General features: G+C 39.7%; 1 protein-coding gene across 6 annotated transcripts in view; it reads right to left on the reverse strand.

The window, feature by feature from the left end:
- The window catches only part of NCOA3 (nuclear receptor coactivator 3), an 89,499-nt gene extending 81,845 nt beyond the window's left edge, over positions 1 to 7,654 (reverse strand). For all 6 annotated transcript variants that reach the window (XM_052788317.1, XM_052788271.1, XM_052788291.1 and 3 more), the window contains exon 1: positions 7,523 to 7,654. The gene's annotated coding sequence lies outside the window, so the exon portion shown is untranslated. The remainder of the gene's footprint in view (positions 1 to 7,522) is intronic.
- Between the last annotated feature and the right edge of the window lie 2,621 nt (positions 7,655 to 10,275).

Consider the following 10,275-nt stretch of genomic DNA (forward strand, 5'->3'; position numbering starts at 1 on the left):
TACTTCTGTTTAACACTTCCATTAGTAGATACAGCAATAAAAGCCACCCAAAACCACTCCCTGCTCTATTTTTTACCTGTTCTATCACTTTGGGATGTTTCAGTGAGGCAGGGCACTCTGTTAGACATAAGGTAACCATAGAGAAAATAAAGTATGTAAAGCAACACAACCATATTGTTATATTTTATATTCTTAGGTGTGCATGTATAACAACTAATTGCATTTTGTTAGAGACTTCCCAGAAGAATAATTTCCTCAGATTCATGCTAAGAAAGAAAGCATTTGAAAGACATTTATGATTTCCAGGATCATTTATATAAGAGTCAACCAGAAGCTGATTGATGTACTTTGAGCTAGTTGGCTCATTAGTGATTTTATAACCAAACTTTTCATGCTGAATCAGCACTGGAAGTTGGATTTGACTTCACACCATTATCTATATGTAAATGACTCAGCTCATCAATATTTGGCCAATGGGAGCTAACAACAAAACATTAAACCCATGCAGTCTAGAAGGGTTCCTTTCTAGACCTACAGCAATAATTTAAAAGTCTTTTAAAAAGAACAATAAGAGATCTAAAAAAAAAAAGTGAACTACTGCTTATGCAAGCAAAGAAAGCAGCTCATGTACATACCAGAGATTTTGTCATCACAAGATTTTTAAAGTTTCATTTCACTCATTTACATAGAAAGTGAATAGTAAAATAGCACCCTTAGACCTTACTATTCATTTGCCAATGTAAGGTAGAAATAGCTGCTTAGTCATATTAAGCTACAACACTTCATATCTTGTGCTCTAGCTAGAGCTCAGTGCAATAACAGTCCTGCTTAAGACTTAGAAAAACAAAAATTCAGAGGCTTTCAGATAAGCAAAATGGAAAAAAAAAAAAACGTACATCACTACTGTAAGCTTCTATTGCTTAGTCATTCTTTGGCATGGTGAAACATCAGAAACACTTCAACTATTTTTCACATTCTTCCCAAGATTATGCTCTTGTTCTTTTAAGTCTTTAATAAAAAGACGAGTCTCCAAAATAGTGCATAAGAGAACTACAACAGTAGTTTTGCAGTGGCTGGTGCTAGTGAGCCAGCTTTGCAGTGTAGTTCAGAAAAGCATGGGATAAGAAACAGTCTGCTTGATTTTACCATGCAGCCCATTGCTAACAGATTTCAATATTGCACCATCTGGTAGATCGGGAACATTATCAGCAAGTTATAGCTTTAAAAAATATATATATACACACACAGTAATTCTCAAGTTTGTAACAACAGTTATGAAAGTTCAGGTTTCTAGAAAAACAAGAGTTTAAAACCTCCATATTGGCTTTAAAAGAATCAAGAATTGTGGGGGTGGAGGGGGGGGTTGGTTGGTTGGTTAAGTCTCCACCAACTCCTCCTCAGGGGCTTGATATCTGATGACTTAATATTATGAAAGCCTAGAAGGGACAGCATAGTTTGTATTTTAATGCCTTACCTGAAACCACTGAGTTAAAGTTATGATACAGCCAACATATTTAACAAAGCTTTCATTGTAAAGAAAAGCCACTAATAATCACTTTAAAAAGTTCCCCATTAAGCATTATGACAGATCCTTTGACTTAAAGCTCTTATCCTCCCTCTTCATTAGGCAAAGATGACAAGCATTTGATACTGTTTAAATTGTTTATAAAAGCATACTACATGACCTGGAATAAAGAGATATTTTTCCTTTAAAGTTCAAATTTACCCATTGATGAGTATAGAGAAAGAAGGCCATTTAGCACATCATCCTGGTTTCAGCTGGGATAGAGTTAATTTTCTTCCTAGTAGCTGGTATAGTATTATGTTTTGGATTTAGTATGAGAATAATGTTGATAACACACTGATGTTTTCAGTTGTTGCTAAGTAGTGTTTATACTAAGTCAAGGATTTTTCAGCTTCTCATGCCCAGCCAGCAAGAAAGCTGGTGGGGCATAAGAAGCTGGGAGGGGACACAGCCAGGACAGCTGACCCAAACTGGCCAAAGGAACATTCCATACCATGTGACATCATGGCCAGTATATAAACTGGGGGGACTTGACTGGGGAGGGGCGGGTCGCTGCTCAGGGACTAACTGGGCATCTGTCAGCAGAGTGGTAAGCAATTGCATTGTGCATCACTTGTTTTGCACATTCCAATTCTTTTATTATTATTATTGTCATTTTATTATTATTATCATTATTATTTTCCTCCTTTCTGTCCTCTTAAACTGTCTTTATCTCAACCTATGGAGTTTTACTTTTTTTTTCCAATTCTCTCCCGCATCCCACTGGGTGGGGGTGAGGGAGCAAGTGGCTGCATAGTGCTTAGTTGCTGGCTGGGGTTAAACCATGACACGTATCTATGGTCATATAAAGGTGATCTCTTACCTCCAAGAAAACATTAATTTAATACAGCATCACACGATATCATCACAACTATACCTGACTTGATTCAGTAACAGAGATGCTTCCCTAGACACAGCACGGTGACACTGAAGTCTTGTCTAGCTTGTGATCAACTACAGAGATAAATGGGTGTTCTAAGACACTTGGAAGGAGTTCAATACACGAATTAACAGTTTTGCTACAGTTGTCTTAGGGAAAAAAAAAAAAAAGGCACTGCATTACCTGCATTACAGTTCTGTTGCACATATGACCCAGACAAACACTAGCATTGAAAAGAAATGCTTAACATTAAATGAACTGGGTAAGCTTTCAAGAAAGTCTTTTACAATTGTTTTGAACACACATGCTGATCTGCTTTATTCTACACTGGTACACTGAAAGTGGCAGGCAAACACCTAATCTGCCAGTTGTTTTCTTCAAAAACAACTAGTAAACAGTCTTTAGACAACAGATTTTGACTTGCTTTTTCCTAGTCTGGGCGGTTTCCCTAAGAATCATTTCTTCTTCCCTTTCCCGCATTCGCTAACTGCTCTTCCACATGGATTTGTAACTATAGTAAAACCCAAGTTGAAGAAGACATTAGAAAGGATTTCCATTAGAAACAACTTAAGAACTAACTATATTTGTTGAAGGGAACACAGTCCATTCTTAATTCTTTGACATTTGCAGTGTCATTCAAAACCACGTTTGCATGGCCTAATGATAAAATGCTCCAGAAAATTTCATTTTTACCATTTGTGTTTGCTGAGAGAAAGCTGCTGGAATCACAAAAAAAGAGGGTATCTCATTCTATTCTGCCTCACCTAAAAGTTCATGAGGAAAACCACACATGTAGCCCTGTGGAAATTCTAGGCAAACAGAGCAAATCCCGAAGAGCAAGTTTCATCCATACATTAAATAGCCTTACAGTCTCTGAGACCAGGGAAATAAAAGGTACTTCTGCCTTTTCTTTCTGCCCTATTCCACTCAGTCCTCCTCCTACCACTGCTGGGGCTGGGAAGGGAGAGAGAAGTGTTAGGCTACAACTACCAGGAGAAACACATTATATTGGTAACATTTTTAGCCATGCAACCTGTTTCGGTGTTGCCTTTGAAAAAGCAGACAACTAATTTTCTCGTTTCCATGCAGCAGAGAACAGAAGGAGGAAAAAAAAAAAAAAATCTCCATAACTCAGAAGTCACATACAGACTATTCCATGCAACTACATATACAAACATACCTTGAAAATGTGCCTCTAAAAGGCCTTCTGGGTATACCTGTGATACTAGATTATCTCATTCCATGGCTCTGACACATCTTGACATGCATGGAAGTGTGGAAACAGTAAAGGATTCAGGCTTTGTGACAAAATGTCATACTCAGCCAAGGCTAATGCAGGTGCTAGTCATTATGGCTAGCAGTATAACAGCTATATTGTTCTGCAGCCTTCCTCTTCTCCCTCCTCCCCCCTTCTCAGGTGCACCTGATAAATCAGGGCAAAACTGCTATGTAGTTTAGCCACATGTGTAACAACTTGGATGAAAAATTGCTTGCCATGACCTAACAATTAGAACATTTTCTGGACAACTTGTACAGTGTTTTCAGATTTCCAGAACAATCTTGTCCATAAACTGCAGTTATGATGATTTTAGACTTCAAGTCATGACACTACCCACGTTTGTAATCTTCAAAAAAGAACTTAACTTGATGGTAAGAAAACCTTTAAAATAAGATTTCCAATAGGGTAATGATCCATAACCTAACAAAGAATGTTTGACAAACAGTTTAGCTACACCTGACCTGAACAGGCTCACATTTAACAGTGAAGGTGACAAAGTGGGGGGCCAGGGGGAGGGGACACACAACCAAAACCAAACCAAAGCACAAAAAAACCCAACCACACACACAAAGCACACAAAGTCAGGGAATACTTAAAGGTAGTTAGATACCTGTAGAGCTGACCTTATCACCTCCACTCTTCTAGTATATTGCAAAAGCAGCTACAACCTCAGAAGTAAGCAACTTACACCATATCCTAAGCTTATCATCAGCAGTAACAAGTCTGACTTTCCAGGGTATAAGCAAAATGAGCAGTAAAACCAATGGTGGCCCCCTTGCTCTCTTCTCCCTCTCATTTAAATAGCATGCTGTCTTAAGCAACTGCCTTTTTTTTACCTCCGCACAATGTCAGAAATAGAGCTGGCTCTAGACAACATAAAAGAAAAATGTGTGTCTACATCTAAAAGCATAAAACCTCACCAACAATAATTCCACACATGAAAGACTAAACATCCCTCATGAGATTGAATTTGGAGGCAAGGTAATTTTGTTCCACTTCAAAGAAAATCAGCTTATTGATAACTGTCGACTAAAAATAAAAGTCACCAATTAAATTAAAAGTATTATTAAAGTAATAGGATCCATCTGAAGTATACCTCCCATTTACATGGGGTAAAAAAGGATTTGATGTACCTTCTCTTAACTAAATGCAGCATATAAAATCAGTGTGGAAATATATTCTATAACAGATTTAGATCAGTAGCAGTTAAATTCTTTCACAATTGCCTCTTCCCTAATATGCCACATTTAGAAACATCAATAGATCTAGCCAGAGAAAAAAAGCACACAGGCATGCTGCCCCAGCATTCAGGTTTAGATATTCTTCACCACCCTATCATATCCTTGGCATAAAGAATACTATTCCTCCCCTCCCCCTCACCTCCATTTTTAGTATAAAAAGAAGTCAGAAGAATATTTAAGATAATTCTAAATACTCATAATCAAAAAGCTTCCATGAACATAATGCAGAATATCCTGTATCATACAGTAATTCAAGATCACCTCTTCGAGGGAGGCTCATTTAAATGCAGGAGTTGAAGCAACCTCCAGTGTCAGGCTGTAGTGTCCAATATCATTTTACATACTACCAATGGCTTGATTTTGCAGACAAATATAAGCAAGACACACTTTGTTTCTCAGGGTTCTTTAAAAGAAAAAAAAAAAAACCACCCACCCTTTTCTATGCAATTGTAACATAGAAATTAATCTTGAACATTTTTACTGTAATTTCTTGTCCATTATTAATGAAAAAAACCCCCATGATCAAAAGATAATGTTCTATCGTAAAAGAGATTTCCTTCTCCTTCCTACTCTGCATTTTGTCTCAACTATATATTAGTCTCAGTGATACTATGCAAAAAATTGGTAAGCAGACAATGCAAACTTCCAAGTTAATAAAAGCCAGGGATTTCAAATGAAGAATTAAAAACCAAACAAACCAACCCAAAACCCACACAACTCATATGCCAAATAAAAGCAGACTAGAAACAGCACACTGTCATCAGGAAAGGTACTTAAAGTGAGGCTGAATACTGGGTTTATTCTGTCTGCTATCACTTCCCCTATCTCCCAACCTCTATCTTCATATCACAGCAGCAAAACCTTTGGTATTAATAAAAAACCAAAACAAACAAACAAACAAAAAAACCACCAAAAAACCCAAAACAGTAGTTGAAACAGAGTTGAATGAAATTTTGAAAAACAGTCAGTTAAACAGCCCATTACAACTGCTAACAGTAAATGCAATTACTATGTTATCATGCACAGTCTAGTTAAAAAAAAAAAAAAAACACACACACACAACCCCCCCCCAATGTAATTTTGTCTGTTTCCTCTAAACCCAAGCTCTTATGCTGAGGCTTTCACTCCGATACTGTTTGTTACTATGAAGCTATCTTGTATGTATATTTAGAACACACACATCTTTGTCTCATGTGTAGCAGCTCTTACAAGTTGGAAATATTTCACAAGAAAATATTTATTTTTACAATAGTGATGATATAATTTTAAGCTTATTTTAAGTGTCCATTTTAACTGTATTATAGACACTATACAGCTAGACATTACTTCCTCTCACACTTCCAGATCTGCTTCAGTTTTCTCTTGTTATTCCAGATAGAACCCAACATAATTTTTTCTGTTAACTTTTATCTAAAGGTTTAAAGGCAGAATCAGATTTTTTTTTTTTTCTTAACAGGTTAAAGAGGAAGGAGATGCTGCCTGAATAAGACAGACCTATTTAAAATTGTGTTCAGTGGATGAGCTGACAAAGCTTCTGTTTTAAAAGAAAACCTGACTGTGCTTAAGAGTAGTAGCAGAAACCACAAACAGAACCAACTTTAGAACAAAACAAAGAGGACTCTGGGAATTATGTCAACCTCAGACAACATCCCCACCCATATTCACCCCATTTATACCCCAGAATCACTAACACCTACAGTGGTATGTGGCCTCAGGAAAGAAAAGAAAAAAAAACCAACCAACCAACCTCTCATCTCCATCCCTCAACAGCACAGTTTCATTGCAGCTACAAGGCAGAAATGCATGAGAGGCATGAAAATCAACCTTTTATTTGCAGTATTTCTCATTCCCTTCCTTATTACCAGAGACAAGGAGACAAGAGAAGTCATCCCTGAAACTTACCGAAGCTACAGGATGATCAGAAGGAGAGTGCAGATAACAAGGTCTTTGGAACCGCCTCAGTATCAGATAAACCCAGATGAATGGCAGATAGGGCCATTCTAGCCCAGGTATTTCACTCTACTCAGGCTGAGAAACTGAGGGTCAGACGATTCTAAACACAAACACATAGCGACTCCAAGGCTCTCACTGTTACAGGAGGAACCTCCACCCAGACTCACTCACCCTACTTAGATATGCATCACAGAGCGATCCGGGAAGCCTTCAGCTCAACACGCTAGTCCCCCAACACTGCCTCAGGAATGCCCCCTTCTAACTACACTCGGCGCTAAAGTTACAATGGTTAGAAAGAGGTAAAGGCATTTACACGCTGCCCTGGGAATCCTCTCATCCCCAGCCCTGGGATTACTCCTCACACACACAACCCGTCTACGCTCCCCTGCCTCCTCCCCTCAGGGAAACACAACCATATTGGGGAGGGGGGCGAGAGGGAGAGAAGAGAGCCGCCCCTCAGGGCCAGACCCAAGCTGCTCCCTTCCCCGGCAAGGGGCAGCCCGCCCTCCCCCATCCCAGTCCCACCCCAGCGCTAGAAGCAGGGGAACCAGGACTAGAACTCTCCTCCCTCCACTCGTTACTCCCTCCCTCCAAACCCCACTCACCTGGGAAAGGAGCCAAAGCTCAGCTACGTCTCCTTCTCCCCGTCTCCCCGACACTCAGCCTCTCGCCGCCATTTTCCTCGCTACCTAGATTTAAATAGGAACCAGCCTCCGCGAGAGGAGCCACAGGGCAGCGCGAGGCATTGTGGGACCTGTAGTACAGCCTCGCGCGGGCGCTCATGGGACGCCCCTCCGCGCGGGGCATCACGGTACTTGTAGTACCCCTTTGGGCCCGACGGTTTTCTGAGCCACCGCCCGATCCGGGCGGGGAGGGGCCCCGCCCGTTTTCTCCCGCCGCGGCCCGGTGGCTGGCAGCCGGCCGCGGCTTAACCTGGCGCCCGCTCCTCGGCATCGCCGCTGCTTTCCCGCGCTCTCCCCCCGAAGAGCGGTCCCAAACGGGGTCGAGGAAGCGGTGCCGTGGGAAGCTCCCCGCGGCAGGCCCCTCCCGGCAGCGTGCCTAGCCACGCCGCTCACAGAGGCCCGTGGGTTAAACGCGAGGCTGGCACTGCACTCAGCGTGCCTGGTGTCAAGCACGGCAGCTGCAAGTAGTCCACGGAGTCACAGCAATACAGTACTTAATAAAGACCATTTTATACACACAAAGGATTAAGATACAATATGGTGTCAGCCCCACACACAGCACTCAATCACAACACGGAGGTGAAAGTTACAGCTAAATAACGTTTGTGGAGTATTTGCTACACCAAGCACCATTTTTTCCATTTCAATAAGGAATAAACCCAGTCTATTGAAGCAAATGTTTAATAAAATGCAAACAGATCGGGATAGAAGTTAAAAAAGAATGTAATAGCGTCAGTTACTCTCTACTGCAGGTATGCGTCTAAGATGGTTTTGAAACTAACTCATAACAGTTCACTTGCCCTCTGTAAAAAAGCAAGGCAAGGATATGAAGGACTAGGGACTTATAGAATATAACCTTCCTATGCCACAGTTTGCTTGCATAAACACTATTTTCATAAACTTTTTTAGAATGAGCATTTAAAACTTTGCAGACTAAAACAGGGTATGTGGAGAACACTGTATACCTCAGTTTTAGGTACTCATAAAGCAGCCATATAAAAATGCTCTTTTTATTTTGAAAATTTATAAAGTGTGAGACAATGAAAATACACTGACTTAAGTCCTGCCAAGCTATTCATACAGAGCTCATTACAGGACCACAGCCACAATTAGTATTCAAGATGGACAGACAAGTAAAGCCATTAAGTACACCTTCCAGTAATTCCCTCCCCCCCCCCCCCCCCCCCCCAAAAAAAAAGCCATACTAGTGTTGGGCTCCTATGAGCAAGTTACTGGTACAATATGAGCCTCCAGCTACCTCTGAAACAAGCATTACACACAAAAAATATCCAGAGATAGAAGAAATTCAAATATGTCAAGTTCTGGAAAAATAAGCTCCACCTTAGATTTTACCTTGCAGTTATACTACACAAGAATGTATCAATTATAAATGTCCACTTGTACTTACGAACACAAATTTAACCAACTGGTAGATACAGATTCCCTATCATGTTATCACAACAGAAAAGAGTTCATGTTGTTAGGGTACCTTAAGAGGAGTGAGGTCCTGTTGCATTTCCTGAAAGTGTGAGGTCTGCTGTTTAACAATTCCACTTCCTCCATTCCAGGTAATCTTTTTCTGGAGGTTGTTCTCTTCTTCCACTATGAATTATAACAGACCATTTATCAGGGCAAAACCAAAGGAAGTATGGAGGGAGGAATAGGTTAATGAGAGGCAGTGGTAACATTGGACTTTAATCATGTTGTGGTTCTTTTTGTTTGGGCAAACTGCATGTTATTCATATTTCTTCCATTTGGACCATAAGGTCTTCAAATTATATAGTTACATTGCATCTAGGACACCTTAGACTCAAGACTGATACAGAACTTCAGGTGTCAATAGAGTACAAATACTGTGCATCTTTTTTTCCCCCCCTTTTAACCTTTGGTTTCTGTTATAGCAATTACAAACACATAACCTCAAAATTAGCTCTAACTTGATATAATGAAGGATACAGTGATAAAGTGCTCTCATTTTTCATTGACATGTGATGCTCTACAAAAATTAATAAGACCCCCCCCAAATTTTTGTACTTGTCTTAAAAGCTGATCATAGTAAATGTAGCTGTAGAACACTAACATTTAACATTTTTATCTATTTGCTCCACCTGCTGGTGCATATTCCTTTTAAAGCAGTCTTTAGAAGCCTAAATGTATTAAAAATTTGGCCAAAGATGTACACAAGAGACATACATGACTTTAAGCTGAACTTATGTAACCTACTAATTTAATCCAATCTGATCCAAACATTTTCTCAGTCAAAAAAAGGCCAATGGAAGCACAGACTTAAGGAAACATGACCCATAGCTCACTTTTTGGACACTGCCATTCATTTTTATTGTGACAATAATCCAGTCAGCCATCATTTTCCATTATCTATTCTTCTCCAGTAAATGTTTTCTCTTCCACATGGGCATCTCTCTACATAACTGATTTGTCTCCTGAACTTTCCAAGATTAATTTCTGCTTGGACAATTAGTGCAAGAGAAACATCCTGTTTCTTCAGCCCATTTAATTGTTCTCTGCTCAGAGACAGAAAAAAACCCAGTATGATCAACAAGCACTCTTTATAAAAAGTTTTACACAAGCTTAGATTTCTTTCCATTCCATCTATTGATAGTATTTTTTTTTAATTTATTTTTTAAAATGTTTTACAAGGAAATAGTAACAACATG

The sequence above is a fragment of the Harpia harpyja genome, chromosome 1 (genome assembly GCF_026419915.1).
Source record: "Harpia harpyja isolate bHarHar1 chromosome 1, bHarHar1 primary haplotype, whole genome shotgun sequence".
NCBI classification, from domain to species: Eukaryota; Metazoa; Chordata; class Aves; order Accipitriformes; family Accipitridae; genus Harpia; species Harpia harpyja.